A 6,112-nucleotide genomic window follows, 5' to 3' on the forward strand; every position below is an offset into this window, starting at 1 on the left:
GGGTTCGGATCCCATGTGGAGACCGGTTCCCGCTCACTGGCTGAGCACGGTGCGGGTGCAACACCGAGGGTTGCGATCCCGTTACCAGTCAGTAAAAAAGACAAAAAGGAAAAAAAAATTAGTTTCAAATAAATAGCAATCAGGGGAAATAAAACGGCTTCACCAGAAATTTAGAAATCTGCAAGGTATTACTATTTGGATGGAATACTGACATACCACATGCCTTGCTCATCAGTCATCATAAAACCCTGAGTTAAATGTGGTTGTAGCAACCGCTTGACTCTTTGTGGAAAATTCTGGTTACTTAGGGGAATTCCTTAGATTTGTGGTCTCCAAACTCCTAAACATTTTTTACTGAGAAAAACAAATATGTTTTTAATAGAATTCAATTTAGGATTTTGGGAAGCAATGGAAAATCTGCAACCTATAGGCATTGCAGAAATGAAGGAAAAGGGTATCAATCTCTCAAAATTCTGGCAGGAAAGGAGTGCCTGTTTCCAAAGTTCTTTTTCCTTCGCAACAGCTGCTTGCTGGTGCCAAAGAACATCAGCAATGTTGTTTCATTTCATAGGATGTTTTGAGAGAAAAAAATAGGAATGTGTGCTGTGATTTTTTTAAACCTCACATCCCAAAGCCTATAATAATTTTACCCCTTTCTTATTTTTTAAACGAATGAAAACAAATGTTTGAGATCTGATTTTTGAATCTACCGTGTTCACTGTAGGCACGTTAGGTTAACTTTATCACAAGAAGCAACATGTAGTTTCTTTAAATGTTGCCAAGGTGGGGCTGCGGAGAAGCAATTGTTTCCCTTAAGAACTCAAATTTAAGAACGCCTTGTTTTCCTAAAAAAAAAAAAAAAAAGTTCTTCTACATGTAACTCACATTACACACAGTACCTCTCCAGGAGGGCTCTCATCCTCTGCACTACAGCCCAGGAGTGCCCATTTTTCCAAAAAAAAAAAAAAAAAAGTTCTTCTACATGTAACTCACATTACACACAGTACCTCTCCAGGAGGGCTCTCATCCTCTGCACTACAGCCCAGGAGTGCCCAGCGGTGTCTCATGTGTGCTCTGAGAATGGGTCTCTTGGCTACCATGTGGTCCACAGTTCTCCTTGCCTGATATATTAGCTTCTGTTAATCCTCCAAAGAAAGTCACCACTGCCCACCAAAGGCACTGCCACCACTGTTGCAGCTGCTCATGTGTACAAGGAGGCCTCCAGGGCCCGAAGTCCAACTTCAAGGGCATCAAAGATGTTGATGGTCCTGGAAACCAAGGCTGCTGCCGTGGCACCAATATTTGTGCCATGGACAAACCACACTCTCCATGTCCTAAGATTAGCTGAAAGTATCTCCTTTAGCTTCTACTAGGTCTCCTATTACAGCCACCCCAGGGTCACAGGCCTCAGGGCCATACTAGGTGGATGTTAATAGCTATTTGTTGAAAGAATAAATTAGTTCTCCGAGCTAGGCTGGAAAAATCTGAGTGGCAGGCATCATGTGTACTCAGACATGTTCAACCCCATCTGCTGTTCTTAATACAACCTCTGTACCTTGGTTCTTTCTTCCACTGGAATTAGTTCTTTCCTGGAGGCTACTTGAGTTGCCTTATAAATAGAATTCCACAAGGCCCACCTCATCCGACATCAGGCATGTCCAGATATGCCTGAATCCTGGGGAGTATAAAACTTAGGCTCAACATTTACCACATACTAAATTTCTTCATCTTAGAAAAGGGAAATACAGAATTGACATAATTACACAAATAATTCAAGTTTTTGTTTTTTCATTTGATTTTCATCGGGAGTTACAAATTGACAGCCTGTAGGCCAAATCTGGCCAGATGATTTTTTTTAATCCCACATAATTTAAAAAAAATTTTTTTGAATTAGTATACATCTAGATCAGTGGTTCTCATACCTGAGTGTGCATCAGAATCAAACTTGTTATAACTAGAGGGCTTGTTTGTTTTTTGAGGCTGGCTGGGATAGGGATCCAAACCCATGCCCTTGGTGTTACCATACCATACTTTCCCACCAGTCCCCATTGTATTTCATCTGGTTGACTTTATCATTTTTATTATCCACCCAGTCTTTGAGTTTGAAAGCTAAGTCTCAATATTTCAGGTGAAAACCCTTTTACAATCTGACTCATGAAGATGATTTTACTACCAGTTTTATTTCACTTGTAATACTTGGTTTATCTAAAGTCTCACAAAAAAAATGTTCAGTAAATGGTGTTTCTATTACTCAGGTTCTTATTTTTTATTATGGCTACTATTGACACTTGATTGTACTATTGACACTTGACACAACCCCTTCTGCTGTACACATAGATTTTTTCAATATCAGCTCAACCCAGAGGTGGGAAATGAGAAAGGTCAGAATGCTTATGACTAATGAGAAAGCAATTTCATTCTCGTCTGTATTTAATTGTGTCTCTTTCAGAAATAAATAGTGATTTTTCAAGCATATGTGTATTTGAATTTTTAATTAATATATGGGTCATTGCCTGGCCTCCAAATACTGATTATATTCATAACTATAGGCATAGTAATAAGTGAGGATAACTTAAACCTGTCATAAAGAATAAACACTACATTTTTATTATTTAACTTATTATTGAAGTATTACAGATAAACAGAACAGTACACACATCATAAATGTACAGCTCATTGAATTTTCACAGACTGAATACACCCATGTAACCAGTACCCAGAACAAGAAGCAGAAAATCACCTCCTCCTAGAAATCCCTCTCGTGTCCCTTTCAAATACTATTATCCTCCAGGGTAATCACTATGTTGACTTCTAACATCACAGATTAGTTCTGTCTGTTTTTGTAATTTATATGAATGGATTCATACAGTATGTACTCCATTTTGTCTGGCTTCTTTTGATCAACAATATGTTTATAAGATTCATTCACATTGTTGTATATAATTATAGTTTGTTCATTCCCATTTCTGTAAGTATTCCATTGTGTGATTATACTACAATTTATCCATTCTATTGTTGATGGGCATTTGAATTGCTTACATTTTGGTGCTGTTACAAAAAGTGCTTCTGTGAACATTCTCATGTATGTCTTTTGCTGCACATATATGTGTATTTCTACTAATTACTAGTAGAATTACTGGGTCATAGTATATGTCTATATTCAGCTTTAGGAGACACTGCCAGAGTTTTCCAAAGTGGTTGTACTAATCTATACTCCCACTAGAAGAGTATCCAAGTTCTGTATTTCTACTAATTACTAGTAGAATTACTGGGTCATAGTATATGTCTATATTCAGCTTTAGTAGACACTGCCAGAGTTTTCCAAAGTGGTTGTACTAATCTATACTCCCACTAGAAGAGTATCCAAGTTCTAGTTTCTATGGGCTGGCTTGTTAGCTCACTTGGGAGAGTGTGGTACTGGTAACACCAAGGTCATGAGTTTGGATCCATATACCAGCCAGCTGCAAAAAACAAACAAAAAAATATTTAGAGCTGGCTGGTTAGCTCACTTGGTTAGAGCACAGCCATATAACAGCAAGGTCAAGGATTTGGATCCCCATACCAGCCAGTTGCCAAAAAATCCCCTCAAACCAATCAAACTTATGCATCCAGTTTCTCCACACTGTCACCAACACTTTAGATTTCACTTATCACTTTAAGGAAAGATAGGCCTGCCTGGATTTAAATCATCAGTGTCTTCATCCGATTTTCATATATCTTGAAGTTCACTGCACAACTTCCATAACTTTCAAATGATCAAGCCATAAATCTTTTTTAAATAAATGATTGAGCTTCACAATCAATTTGTACATAAATACCTTAGTTAGTGAATTTGCAATCTAAGTGAATATTCCTCTTGCCATGTATTATCTATTGTTTGATTTTAAGCCACAAAGTATATTCTGTATGGAAAGACATAATTATTCTCTGTGGTTGCAGCTGTAATCTAAATGTGTAACCAACAGTACTTTGCATTTGGTGACTGGCAGCTGTGATTGCAGCAACTCTTCCTGCAGATGACGCTCTTCTTTGAACCACAGTTTTCGTAATGCAGTGAGTTCAAGACTTCACTCTGATCTTACTGGGTAATAAAGTTATTTGTCCATCTACTTCTGCTAGTTCCTATAGCCCAGAGCCATACCAAACACTTGAGAAGCTATTTGTCTTTTGGTCTAAGAAATAGTTCTTTCTTCCATCTATGATGGATATGTAATTGCTTTACTTTTAATTCCTTCTGCCCATGCATTCTTGATACATCTATTTTGTAAAATTCTATACTGATGAGTGCTAGCCAAAATTGTGGTATTTGGAAAACTATTGCTGAGAAATTTTATATTCTTTTTTTTTTTTTTTTTTTTTTTTTTTTTTTTCCGTGTCCGGCAACGGATCGCAACCCTCAGTGTTGCCCCCATACCGGACCGGGGCCCGGCAACGGGATCGCACCCCTTGGTGCTGCTCCCGCGCCTCGCTCAGCCAGTGAGCGGGAACCGGTCTGTATGGGGGATCCGAACCCTCGGGCGGGAGCACCGCCGTGCTTCCCAAGTGGCGCACTTATCCAGTGCGCCCCCCGGCCGGCCCCAGAAATTTTATATTCTTTTTTTTTTTTTTTTTCCGTGTCCGGCAACGGATCGCAACCCTCAGTGTTGCCCCCATACCGGACCGGGGCCCGGCAACGGGATCGCACCCCTTGGTGCTGCTCCCGCGCCTCGCTCAGCCAGTGAGCGGGAACCGGTCTGTATGGGGGATCCGAACCCTCGGGCGGGAGCACCGCCGTGCTTCCCAAGTGGCGCACTTATCCAGTGCGCCACCAGGCCGGCCCCAGAAATTTTATATTCTTAATGGAAAATCTAGGAAGTCACAGGTTTCTGGGTAATGTCTGTTCTTAGGGGGGGGAAAGTTGGCATTTTCTGGCCGAAGTTGACTCTAATAATCAGTAACAAGTTTCTGATATCATGCAACTGCTCCTACTTTGCTGTAAGCTCATCCTTTGAAAATACTGTGACAAAGCTCTTAAGGGACAACTTTTGTGGCACCATCAAAGACTAGCTAGGAAGCCAGTCTCAGACCCTGGGACCTTCCTTTTTAGGGGGCTCATTTATCAGTTTTATACTTCGGGTTAAAGCGCCTTTATGCAGTTGGTTTTCTTCCCAGCATCTCTGGTAAAGAGTATTAAAATAAATGTTTTATTTAATTATTTAATCGAACAGGAAATGGCCTTAGCAGAATTGAAGTCTTTCGTATTTCACCATGCTAAGTGTTTATTTTCTTTGCTTGCCTACTTTGATTGATTTCTACTTTTCATATACTGCATCTTAAATTTGGTTGGTTCACCTAGATAATTACAATGTTTACATTTTTTTCTTTTAAGATGTAATGGCTTAATAATCTAACTTTGCATTCCATATTTGTCACTTTTAACCAGAAAATGGGTAAGTAAAGATCATTGTTTTGGATGATTTCATTTTATAAAAGAATAACAACTTTCATTTTTAAAACAAAACTATTTTAAAAATTTGAGCAATTAAGAAAAGCACGACAAATCAAATTACCCTCTGTTACCACTCAGAAAATAACCATTATTAACGTTAGGTGAAAATTATTCAAGACATCTCTAAGTCTATATACAGATAAGAGATTAGACAAACAAAAAGAAAAATAGATAAACAGGTAATGTTATTAAAACTGGATCATACAGTAGCTGGTGGTAAATAAAAAATTATTAGAGTTAATTTTAACTTAGCAAAAGAAAAGCAAACAATGACATGGAAAAGCTGAACTTTAGATAATTTTTCATCATATTTCAGGCATATTTTAGATATTTTGATCATGTGTGCTTGGGTTGACTCAGTTTTGATCTCTAGTTCTTAGCATAAACCTAGGGGAATTTTTTGATTGCACGTCCTGTAATATTAGTCTCCACAAGCTCTCGTAGTTCATCTTATTGCAGCATGTGTGTTTTTGTCAGTAGCCTGTTATCCTTTCTGTAAAAAGATAAAATGGAAAGAAAGAAACAAGGAAGGGAAAGAAAGGAAGGAAAGAAGGAAGGAAGGAAGGGAGAGAGGAAAGGTTCTATTTCAATGCCTATATTTCCAGTTTGCCATTTTAGTGGTCC

The sequence above is a fragment of the Galeopterus variegatus genome, unplaced genomic scaffold, assembly GCF_000696425.1.
Source record: "Galeopterus variegatus unplaced genomic scaffold, G_variegatus-3.0.2 Scaffold5278, whole genome shotgun sequence".
Taxonomy (NCBI): domain Eukaryota; kingdom Metazoa; phylum Chordata; class Mammalia; order Dermoptera; family Cynocephalidae; genus Galeopterus; species Galeopterus variegatus.